Source organism: Emydura macquarii, unplaced genomic scaffold, assembly GCF_026122565.2.
Source record: "Emydura macquarii macquarii isolate MOO-44397 ecotype Brisbane River unplaced genomic scaffold, CSIRO-AGI_Emac_v2 contig_3451, whole genome shotgun sequence".
Taxonomy (NCBI): Eukaryota; Metazoa; Chordata; order Testudines; family Chelidae; genus Emydura; species Emydura macquarii.
The window spans coordinates 1,166,701-1,179,215 of record NW_027133588.1 but is presented as its reverse complement, the minus strand read 5'-3'; positions in this window follow the sequence as shown (position 1 = coordinate 1,179,215).

Below are 12,515 nucleotides of genomic sequence, written 5' to 3'. Positions count from 1 at the left end.
AGACTCCCTCTGCTGGACTGTTGCAGCATCGCATCCTGACCCAAGTTTGGTCTGAGAGCATCTTCAGCATGCGTGTGCCCAGGTAGGCTACTTCAGCCTGCCATTTTACACCATGCCTTCCATAGTCTCCCCTCATCCACATAGCAGCGTGTGTATGTTTAGCCTGCCTGTGCTAGCAGAGCATCTACGTAGCTAGACCCTGCAGCAAAAGCAACCCCTGAAATTTCTCTCTGCCTGAATCTTTGTTTGCACCGAAGGGGATGGATAACACACAACGGAAGGTTGCAATGTGCACTTGTTTTTAAAAAGCAGCCCGACTGCATGGATTGCTTCTCAGCCAGGTCTTGTCGTCTTTAATTGCTCCCTTGAACCCACCCATCCTTTCACAGGCTTCCTGCTTCTGACAGCCTCTAATTATTTGTCCTCAGCCCTTCAGTTATTTGCTCTGCACAATGCATCTTCGCCCTTCTCGTTGCCCTCTTCCATACAACCTGCTGTAATTTAGGCTCCTGTTTACTGCCTAGCCTAGGGTCAGACTCGCCGTCTTTTAAAGGATGGGTTTAGCTCAAATAACTGCCGGCCGGCCCGGCTGTTTAGGAACTCGCTTCACTGCAGCCAATGGAAGGAGCTCAAACGCCTCCTTGCTAAGCAAGAGGTGGCCCCCAGGGCCGGGTCCTTAGGGCAGAGAGGCTGGGTGAGAGTTGCTTGTTCAAAGGAGCTGGGGAGTTTTCTGAGCTGGGAGAACCTGGACCTGCAGCTGCCGTGAGGGAAATTCTGGCTGCCGCAGCCTTAGTCCTGTCTTGCTCTGCGGATCCTGGGGCTGAGAAGCTATTTACACTGTTTGCTCCTTGCCATGCACTGTACAGCCTGGCAGCGGGCAGGATATGCGGCCCCCTCCCCAAAGCACAGCTGGGTCTTTGTGTGGGTTGGAGGGGGGGGGGTCAGCTGCTCAGTGCAGGGTGTCTTGGAGCTGCCACTTGTGGGTGGGCTGGCAGCAATCCTAGGGAGCGGAGGAGAGTGCTGGGTCTGCAACAAGAATTCCTGGCACCGCCCATGCTGGGCTCTGCGGAGTTAGTGCCAAATGAAGCCCTGGGCTGGGGCTGCTCCACCAGAGTCCCTGGCTGCAGCCCCCCAGCTGGTGAAGGAGGGAGGTGTGGGTGTCTCCTCCAGCAGCCATGTGGAGGGTGTTTCCCAGCTTCTCTGCTTGCCACTGACCCCTGCATGCTGGGAGTGAGACACTGCTGACGAGCCATGGCCCCTGCCTTGGCAAGGACTGGAATACCCCAGGGGGCAGGGAGTTTCAGTCTAGGGCAGGGGTGTGGATACCCTGGAACTAGCCCCAAGGGCTTTAGCTCCCTACTCGTACACATTGCAGATCACTGCCTGTGCTCTGGGTTGTGGCTCCCACCCCCACGGCACTGTGTACTCCTGCCCCTAGAATCCCCCTGGGCTGGAGTTCCCCAATCCCCCTCAGCAGTGACTTATGGCTGGCCGGGAGCGCCGAGCCTCCTGTTCTTCTCCAGCTTCACTTGTCCACCATGAATCCTAGGGGGAGGCAGGCCGGCCTGGCTATTTGACAGCACCGAAAGCGCCTCCCACCGCTTGTATTTCCGTCCTTCAGCGTGCCCCGTCCCTCCCCCGCCCCTCGTTTGTCCCCAACCCATCAGCTCGCAGCGTCACTCCAGGATTGCTAGGACCATTTTGCCTTTGGTCTTGTGTGCCACGTGGGCTGGAGGGGGCTGTGCTCCAGAGGCAGCTTGGCACACGAGCCCCACTGAGTGTTGGGGGGAGGGAGATGAAGTGGGGGTGTCCCTGCTGGCCTAGGGTCCTGGGTGCTGCAAGTCAGCACTGAGGAGAAGTGGGGTTGGTGGGGGGGAAGGGGACTTTGCACCGCCCCTGCCATGTTGTTATACTGCCCCCGACCACCCCATGGTGCCCCCTCCCGTGAACCCCCAGCTGGGCTCACCTGGGGTCGCTGTCCAGCAGGCGGATGAGCAGGTCCCCACGCTCTTCTCCACCTCAGCCGCAAAGAGGGACGACTTCATGGAGAAGAATGGGCTGAGGTGGCCAAAGAGCTCCATGGAGGCCAGCCTCAGGCTGCTGCTCTCCTGCGGCGGGTGGGGAAAGGGGGTGCAGAATGGGTAGGGTGGAAAGGCTCATCCCCCAGAGGCACAGAAAGGGTTAACCCGGGCCCCATGTGCTTTGGGAATCAGCCTGGCAGCTGCGGAGTCCCGAGAGGTTTCATCTCACTGCAGTGACCTCGTGATTCTCTGCACACTCCCCTCGTTCCTGCTAGGTCCAGGGGGGCCCAAGATTTTTGTCTCCTTGTCTCCCTGGTGGAGCAGCTGAGCTGCCCCTCCAGTCCAGGAGCAACATGGCTGGATCGGGCCCTGAGCACCCTACACCGGGGGGCATCTCGCTGTGGGGCGCTGTAGTGCCTGTCCCCATCGCGCCACGGTGCGTGCCCTGCTCGGTGCTTGCATCCTCAAAGAGCAATCTCGCCTGCAGGGCCGGCTGGAGAGCACCACGACTTCAGCAACGCCTGTGGGTCCCGCAGCAGCCAACAGAGCCCAGCCATGGTGTGCAGGATGGCGTGGGGGGGGAGGGTCACAGGACTCGCACACAGCGTGAGTGAAGCGCCCCAGGATCTTGTCTTGCTTCTTCCTGGCCTGCAAGGAAGGGGTGGGACGCCGCTCAGTGGGCAACGGCCCCGGCTCCGTCAGCCTGGGAGTAATCGCATGGGCCCAGTCCCACAGCAGCCTCTCTCATAGGCTGAGGAGAAGGGGAAATGGGAGCTTCCTACCCAGCCAGCTCTGCCTGTGGCAGCCTCCACCCCATCCCCCAGGGAGGAAGCCTGTCTGTGTGGGGGCTAACAAACCTTGGCCGCCTCCAGCACCTTCCAGCCACACAGCTCCAGCCAGTTGATTACGGCAGGTGGGAAACTGAGGCCTAATCCAATACTCTGCCCACTGGACCACGCTCTATGGGCTCTTTCAAACCAGCGGCCTGGGCTCTCGTATCCTGCCATTCCCTCAGCTCTGCCAGACCCACCTTGTCCGGGAACTCGGTCACTGCGTTCTAGAGGCCATGCAACGCTCTGCCTCGAATGGCCGTGCTGCTGTCCTCTGCCCGCTGCAGCAGGGCCTTCACTACGTGCTTCCGCACGCCCTGGGGCTCGTCCTCCATCAGCAGGAGCTAAAGGGACCAAACAGAGCAGGCAGGGTGGGAGCTAGGGTTGGATCTCTGAGCTGGGGAGGGAGGGTGCAAAGCTGGGGCAGGGGGCTGGGCTGCAGGCATGGAGAGCAGGAGGGAGCTGAGTTAGCTCAGCTCCATCCAATTCACCAACCTGCCAGGTTCCCCCAGGCCAGCTGCTGAATCAGAGGCCAGCCTCTATGGGTGGGAAGAGGTTTCTAAGTGCATGGGGCGATGGGGAGGATCCTGGGCTGGGGTTTCAGGGGAGAGAGGACATTGCCCAGCTGGGCTCAGTGTAGGGGCGTCCATGGGAGATGCAGTTAGGCTTAGAGCTGTGCTGGCGGGTGGTGGACCCTGCTCCCTTGGGGTCTCTGCTGGCCCGTGTTGTGATGGGGGGCCCTATAGGATGGTGCTAACCTCCAGCCAGCCATGCCGGTGTGGAGGTAGCGATTCCCTGCAGAGCCTAATGGGGTGGGATGGGCCGGCTAGCACAGAGTAGCGGGGGCGGGTGACAGCTGCGTTAGGAATCGCTCAGCTGGACGGGCTGCTGCCCTTCCTTCCCCGGAGGAGCCTACCTCCCTCCTGGGCTCCCAAACCCCACACTGAGCTGGGGTCTGGAGGGAAGGCCTCCACCAGCCCCCTCTGGAAGGGCCTCAGCTGCCCACCTCCTCCTTGCTGGCTTGCCAAGGGCTGAGCTGTTTATCCCCACTCCAGCAAATCTCTGTTTCTGTGGCAGGGCGAGTTGTCCAGCCGGGTGGCTGTACCGAATCCATGCTTTGCTCCCTGTGCACCAAATGCTGTTTAACAGCACTGAGCCTCAGCTGGTGTAAATGGGTGTAGGATCTAGCTCCCGGTCCAAGAATCCACGGTCATTCTCTGAGCAGTCTTACAGATACTCACCCCTTCAGCTGTCCTCCCTGCCAGCCCAGCTGCAGAGTTAACAGCGTACCTCTTTGGAAAATAAACCAAGGGCGTGAATCTCGGCCGGACATGCAGCGCTTTGTATCAGGCCAGGATCCGGCTACTCAGCAGGGGAATTGCTGGGTTCCCCAGCCAAAGTGGCAGGTAGGAGCTGCAGCTTTGTCCACGCCTCACTAACCTCTCCCCGGATAACGGAGCCTTCTGCCACCTCAGTCCTTCTAGCGCCTCCAGTGCTGGGAGCGACGGGGTGTTGGCGATACAAGTGCTGATGGCTTTGGCCTCCTCTTCCTGGGACGGGGGAGGCTGGAGTTTCCTGATGTGGAAGGAAAGGAGCAGACGGGGCCATTAGAAGGGAGACGGTCCCGGCACGAGCCAGGCTGGGTTTGATGGCACAAGGGACAACCCAGCTCCCTCCCCATGCTGGGGGCTTCTGTGTCCTCATCCTTCCCCAGGCCAGTCACTTTCCTCTGTGTTCAACCTTGTAGGCTCTTCCCACTGGGGAGCAGCCGTGGGCACGGCTTTCGTTTGCCGGGGGTGGGGTGGGGGGTGGAGGAGCTACCAACTCAAGGGCCCCAAGGGGACACCACGGCTCTGTGCAAATTGCTCGTGGACAGCCCTGGATGTGAAATGCCCAGGGGTGTGAGGTCCTGGAAAGCATCCTTCCTCTCTAGACACTGGGGGCTGGCGAGATGACCCCAGGGATATGATCCTGACATGATCCCCTCTGATTACAGGATCACAGTCTCATATTAGCCTGGATTGGCGGGGGGGCGCCTAGCCTCTCCATCTCTGAGCCCAGCATCGCAATGTCCCTTCCCATCACAGTGTGAGCTGCTCCTGCGATGTGAGACCGCCCCCCGCCTCACCTTCTGTGTAGAGGAGCATGTCCTTCGTGTAGACGTCCCAGAATCCTCTCGACCTGGCCTGGAACACGCTCTTCAGCTGGTAGAGGAGGAACAGGGCTGCCCGGCTGACCTGCACCGGCACATACGGAGATGCACTCAGCACCTGGGCAGACAAAGATGCAGAGGTGGCTCTACCCCTGTGAGATGTGGGCCCCTACAGGCGCAGGGGGGGAGCTCAGTGACGGGCTGGGGGGAGGATACAGCAGGGAGGTGGATGGACAGGACAGGATGGAGATGGATAGTTCAGCTGATCGGGGAAGTGCCATGGAGCAGCTATTGGCTCCTTCCATCCTCTCGCTCTTGGGCCGGCTCCAGCCCAGAGGAAAGGAGACGGGATTATCTGGATGCCTTGATGCAGCTGCTGAGTCAGATCCTTGGCCCAGGCTAGAGCAGTACAAGGGGAGCTTGAAGCAACTCGAAAGAGGCAGCGGGGCCATAAAGGAAATCCCCCGCTGCCCCTTTGTGATGGAAGATGAGCTGTCCGGAGGATGAGCCATGAGATCCAGCATGACTGACAACAGGGGATGGCAGAGGGGAAGAGCCCCTGCAATGCCACGCCCTGGCACGCAGGGGCTCTCTGCTGGTGAGTGTGCCCTCTTACAAAGACCTAGGTCCGGCTCAGATCCAGGGTCCATTTTACCCAACCCCAGGACGTTCTGGAGTGGGGAGGCTCTGATAAATGTCTAGTTAGGGCCTGTCTCATAGAAAAGCTCAGACCCAGAGATGCCTGTGCCCATTGGCAAGGGGTAGGGTCACTTACACTGCCCATTCTGGGGGAGTCACCCAGGGACTGCAGACTGCTGGCGCAGAGCTGGCAGACCTCCAGCTCCAAGGTGGGCCTCCCATCTGCTGCCTCCTGATTGTGAGAAATAAGGGAGATCCTGGGGATATTTAGATTCAGTGGAGCCCTACGTGGCACAGTAACTGTAGTGGGTGTGGCAGGGGGTGAAAATAGGGCTTGAAGCAGAAAGCTGCTCCTCCTTCCCTACCCAGTGACCCCCATGTTCTGCCCTGATTACACACGCCCATTGCTAGGGTCTCAGTGGATCCTTACCGGGCTGTGGAGGGGCAGGGCACACTGACTCACCAAGAAGTCAATAAAAGATCTTGATGCAGATCTCTCCAAGAGCTCGTGCTCCCCCATTGTCCGTATAAAATAAGCGAGGGCTTCTCTGACCTGCTAGACCCAGACAGAAACGGAAATGATTTGCACACAATGTGGAGGGATCCTCTCCCTTCCCGGTCCAGGCTGAAATGTTGCTAGGCAGCCCAGCGATGGGAGTGCAGCCGTGGCCCTGCTGGACTTCTTTCTCCCACCTGCTTTCAACGTATAGGTTTCTGGGAGCTCTGCACCGGCTGGCTGGCAGACAGACATTCACTAGCTTTGGCAGCGTTGGTCGGGTTTCCAGACTCACCCTCATGCTTGTGCTCTGCAGGGCTGGCCCAGTGCTATGCACAGCTCCTCGGTGTAGTGTGTCACTTCAGAAACTGCAAGAGACACGGCTGCATGGCTCAGCAGGGCTGGTGTTAAACCGGGTGGGCAGGGCTCTGAGATCTCAGGAACAACGACTCAGGGTGTGTCTTCACAAATTCAGATTCGTGAGTTTAGACCAGGCCTCAGAGCGGCCCCAAGCCTCCCAGCGACCCTAACGGCAGGCGAGCCCCATGGCAACTCTCCCCACCCTTGCCGCAGCATCGGCCGAGGGGCTGCAGGACTTGGATTCTCTACTGCAGATGTGTATGAATGACGCCAGCGCGGCCCGGTGCTAAGCGCTGCTAGTTCTGAGGCACAAGAGGCCATAACACAGCAAAAGCCGAGGCCTCCCTGTGGAGCTACTTACTGCTGGATCGGACGATCTGGTCCAGAATGACAAGACTGGCACAAGTTTCCTCCTCCTCCTCTTTCAGCCTCCTGAACAAGAACAGAAGCAGCTCCTCCAGGAACAAGTGAGCTGCTGGAAGAGTTAGACTCACGGTCGGTGACCCTTTGCCCTAATGGGGTGACTCATAATGAGGAAGAGAAAACAGTTCTAGGCTCAGGAATTCCACAGGCTGTGATCTCCTTCTCTGGGAAAGGTGAATGTTTCTTACCCAGATGGACCAGAGTCCAGGACCTCGCTCCGCTCCTCCAGGTGCTCTCCGGGAAGGTGACACATCTAAAGGAAGAAAGCAGCACCAGCAAAGACAAACTAGATCAAGCGTCTCCCAGACCAAGCCCTCAGTAGGCAGAGCGAAGGGGTGAGGGCAGAGGGGCAGGGTCTAGTTCCAACTGGCCGGCCTGTTCTTTAGATGGGGTCAGTCTGTCAGTGACGCTGAGGCTTCAGGTGCCGGGCCTCACTTAGCAGCAGACTTGACAGGTCAGAACCAACGCCATGGAGTGCTGGAACAAGGTGCTGGATGCTGATGTTCCAGGTCAAAGGGGATGGGGTGGGTGAGAGGAAAAGAAACCCCAGGAGAGTTCTTCCAGATTCATCACCCAGTGGGATGTAGGGACACCTCTGTGATGATGCCCACAGCCTACGCAGTTTAAGCCAACAGGCACTGGTACTGTGCCTGAGTGGTCCCGGCATCTCTTACCATGGAGTGGAGCGCTGGGAAGAGGGTGCCAATGTCCTTCCTCAGGTCAGCCTTGTCCATGTCCCTCACGCGAGCAAGGCTCTGTACAAGCGAAGAGATGCAGGCCATGGGGATGCTGGGGCCGCCGGACAAGCCGCAATAGGTAGAGTCACCGTCAGCTGCTAAGTTACCATGACTCGGACTTGGAAGGAATAAAGTTATGGCCCTGATGGAGAGCAGCTTCCAACTGGTGATGGACTCGCCCCCTCCCTGGGCGGGGCATTTGACCCTTTTGTCTGCACTAGGTTAGTATTGCTTAGTGTGTGTGCAGCAGGAGCGTTGTACCTGAGTCTTTGGCAACAGCTGGGGTGGTGTGTGCTGAGAGGACGGCAGGGCCTGCTTTGGAAGAACAGAGCCTGTCCTGATCATGATTCCTTAGCACTGTTGATGTTCTGGTAGTGCCCAGAGGCTCCAGACAGGATCAGGCCCCGTTGCACTATGTGCGGCACAGCACAGAAAGAGACAATCCCTGTCCTTCAGGGCTGACGGTCTAGAGCCCCACACAGCCAGGTCAGGGGTGAGGAAACAGCATCCAAGGCCCCTCCCTGCCCCCACACTAGGGGAAGGAGACAATGGGGGAACTTGGAAGGGGAATTCTCAGCAGCCCTTTACAGTTTAAGGTCCCTTCATGCTGCCTTACCAGGGGCCAAGGATCTGGCCCGTTGCCTCCTGCCTGCTCGTGTCCTACAAGGGTCACTTCTGGATGCCTTGATTTCTGCAGCTATGTGCTGGGATAACAGCTCACCCTTCCCTGGCCCCGGCAGCTGGGCCCAGGGAGTGTTTGGGACACTGGGTGGAGGGGACGCTCAGCATGGTGCTTTATTATTTCCTTCCCTCGTTCCCTAACGCAGCCTGTTGCTGGCCAGCCAGCAGAGATCTCTGCAGCTCTCCCAGCCCAGAGGCTGGGCGCTCGAGGCACTAGCCTTTTCCCTTTAAAGAAAGCAGAGCCAGGAGCTGGGCATAGAGTCTCCTCTCTCCCTCCATCTCCCACGGCCCTAGGGCAAAGAACAGCAGTGAGTCTGGGAGCGAGGAGATGGGGAAAGGGGTCTTAGAGCATCAGCGCATGGTGATGAAGGCATCAGGGGCCAGGAGTCCAGGCTGGGTTGATGATGGAGGGAACCTTATACCATCTCTGCAGTGGGCCCTTCCCCAGTGTGCTCTGCATTTCCCTGCTCTCTCCTCACTCACTCTGGCCTCCCTCGGTCTCTTCTCACTGACATGGGCGAGCTGTCCCCTGGCCGCCGAATCGGCCTCTCACTCATCACCTAAAATGACCAGAAGCAAACTCCGTTTGCTCTTAAGCAACATAGGCAATCGGGCTAAGAGGGAAGGCCCTCGCCTGGACTGTGGCTGGTTAAAGGACAGGAAGCAAAGGGTCAGAGTATATGGTGTGTTTTCATGATGAGGTAAATCGCAGGGTCCTCCAGAGAGCTGTACTGGGCCCAGTGCTGCTCAGCGTATTCATAAATGATCTGGACAAGGGGGTAAAACAGTGAGGTGGCCAAATGTGCGGATGATGTGAAATTACTCAACATCGTTCAGTCCAAAGCTGACAGCGAAGAGTTGCAAAGGGATCTCACTAAACTGGTGACCGGGCAACGAAATGGCATATGAAATTCAGTGTTGATGAGTGCAAAGTAATGCACGTGGGAAAACATCATCCCACCAATACATACAAAATGATGGAGTCTAAACTAGCTGTTACCACTCAAGAAAGAGAGGTGGGCGTCATTGTGGAGTATTTGCTGAAAACATCCACTCAGTGTGCAGCAACAGTCAAAAGAGCTAACAGAAAATTAGGAAAGGGCTGGATAATAAGACAGAAAATATCATGATGCTACTATATAAATCCATGGTCCGCTCACACCTTGAATACTGCATGCAGTTCTGCTCACACCATCTCAGAAAAGATGTATTAGACTTGGAAAAGGTACAGGGAAGGGCAACAAAAATGATTAGGGTTAGGGGACACCTTCCATATGAGGAGAGATGAAAAGGACTGGGACTGTTCATCTTAGACAAGAGACAGCTGGGGGGGGGGGGGGGGATGTGATAGGGGTTCTATAAAATCATGAATGATGTGGACAAAGTGACCAAAGAAGTGTTATTTACCCCTTCACATTACAAGAACCAGGGGTCACCCAATGAACTTAATAGGCTGCTGGTTTAAAACAAATAAAAGGAAATACTTCTGTACACAACGGACAGTCAACCTGTGGAACTCATTGCTGGGGGATATTGTGAAGGCCAAAAGTATAACTGGGTTAAAAAAAGAATTAGATCAGTTCCTGGAGGATAGGTCTATCAATAGCTATTAGCCAAGATGGTTAGGGCCACAGCCCCATGCTCTAGTGTCCTTAAACCTCTGATTTGCAGAAGCTGGGGCTGGATGACAGAGGATTGATCACATGATAATTGCTCTGTCCTTTTCATTTCCCCTGCAGCATCTGCGCTAGCCACTGTCAGAGACAGGATACTGGGCTAGACGGACCATGGGTCTGATTATGGCCGGTCTTATGAAGAGTCAATGAGGAGCTGAGCTGGTAGGAGGGTGCTGCTTGGTGGGTCTGTGTCCCCTTTACTGGCATGATGGGCCCTGGGCTGCCTGGTGGAGATTCCATTGCTGCCCTATGGCAGCAGTGCTGGAGTTTGGGGTGGGGTGGCGTGGAGGCTGTCGTGTAGGGTGGCGCACGGGGCAGTGGATTGTGTGCAGAGCAGGGCACAAAGCGTGAATGGAGTCTCTTCTTGCCATGCTCAGTACTAGGAATTTGCTGTCACTGTGGCTGCTTTCCCCCCTTTATTCGTGGGACTGAATAGAGAGTATGGGCCTACCTGCAGCAGGAGGCTCTGCACAGGAAGTGCTGCAGTTGCCGCCTCTTCCTGCAGCCAGGGTTTGTGGTTCCAGCTCTTGTTTTGGGGCCTCCTTCTGCTCCTCTGTGTCTGTGGGTATAGGGCAGATGGGGTTAGTTGCCCTCAGACATGGTCACTAATAAAATGCCCTGAGAGTAACCGGGGACATACAGCCGGGTGGGAACCGTCTGCACTGTATGGAACCACTGGAGAAGGATTTCCACCAATCACAGCCCAGACACTGTCATGTTACTTAGCATTGAGACTGGGCATTTCGTCTTCCAATCCCTTTACAAACATTACCCACACCTCCCAGACCCCAGAAAGGGTGGAGAGTTATTATACAGCTAGGGAAACTGAGGCACAGAGTGATTCTGTGTGCACTGGGCTGGAACTTCCTGCTGGGACTGAAATAGACATGTGGTGATTTGTCACAGTGAAAGGCTGTTGACTCCTACCTGGGGCAGAAGAGTCAGCGGGGCCTGGCTGGCTGGAGTCCAGATTTGTCATGTCCATTTGGAAAGGCATCTTTCCTGTAATTCAGAAGGGCAGTGGTGGGGTGAGGCATCATCTGACTTGTTCTGTGTAAGGGCAGTGGCAATCGGAGGAGAACTGGGGTAAAGCTGCAATGTGGGGTACACTTCCAGGTGGAATTTCTACTCACCAACAGTCCGATTCATCTCTGCCAGAAATGGTCCATGTCTGAGACAAGAACCAATGGAAACAGCTCACAGGAGTTTCTCTTCTACCTCACAGACCTCGGCACATGCACACCTCACTCTTGGGAGGCCCAGCTGGCGCTCTGGTGCCCAGCGCTCTGCCTTGCTATGTACAAAGAGACCCAGGCTCAATTCCCTCTGCTGGTCTGCTGCTTCCAAGCTGGCGGGAATGGCTCCAGAGCAGGGCTCTCCATTTCCCAGGGGAGGCGCCCTGCTCGATTAAGGGTTTTGAAGGGGATTCCACTGGGTTCTCCTCAGCCGGAAGGATGTAGCTCAGGAACTGGAGAAGCCCAAGGATCCAGGGACATTGCACGCTTTGGATGGCGGTGGATGCACAGAGCTGGAGCACTGAAATGTGGGATTCCCCCTTCCGTGGTGATAAAACCTTTGTGGTGCCTCTCCTGTTCCACGGATTCAGCAAAGGGTCGGAATAAATGGCCAGTTTTCAGACTGGAGAGAGAGAGAGGTGAACAGTCATGTCCCCCATGGGTCTGTTTTGGAACCAGTAGTGTTCAATGTATTCATAAATCATCTGGAAAAGGGGGTAAATAGTGAGGTGGGAAAACTTGCTTATGATACAAAATTACTCAAGACAGTTCAGTCCAAAGCAGACTGCACAGAGTTACAAAGGATCTCACAAAACTGGGTGACTGGTTAACAAAATGGCAGATGAAATTCAATGTTGATAAATGCAAAGTAATGCACATTGGAAAACATAATTCCAACTATACATATAAAATGATGGGGGATCTAAATTAACTGTTACCACTCTAGAAAGAGATCTTGGAGTCATTATGGATAGTTCTCTGAAAACATCCACTCAATGTGCAGCAGTAGTCAAAAAAGCTAACAGGATGTTGGGAATCATTATAAAAGGAATAGATAATATGACAGAAAATATCATATTGCCTCCTTATAAATCCATGGTATATCCACATCATGAATACTGCGTGCAGATCTGGTCACCCCATCTCAAAAAAATATATATTGGAATTAGAAAAGGTACAGAAAAAGGCAACTAAAATGATTAGGGGTATGGAAAAGCTTCCACATGAGGAGAGATTAATAAGATTGGGACTTTTCAGCTTGGAAAAGAGACGACTGAGGGAAGAACATGATATAGGTCTATAAAATCATGACTGGTGTAGAGAAAGTAAATAACACAAGAACAAAGGGTCACCAAATGAAATTACTAGGCAGCAGGTTTAAAACGAACAAAAGGAAGTGTTTCTTCACACAATGCACAGTCAACCTCTGGAACTCCTTGCCAGAGGATGTTGTGAAATCCAAGACTATAACAGGGTTCAAAAAA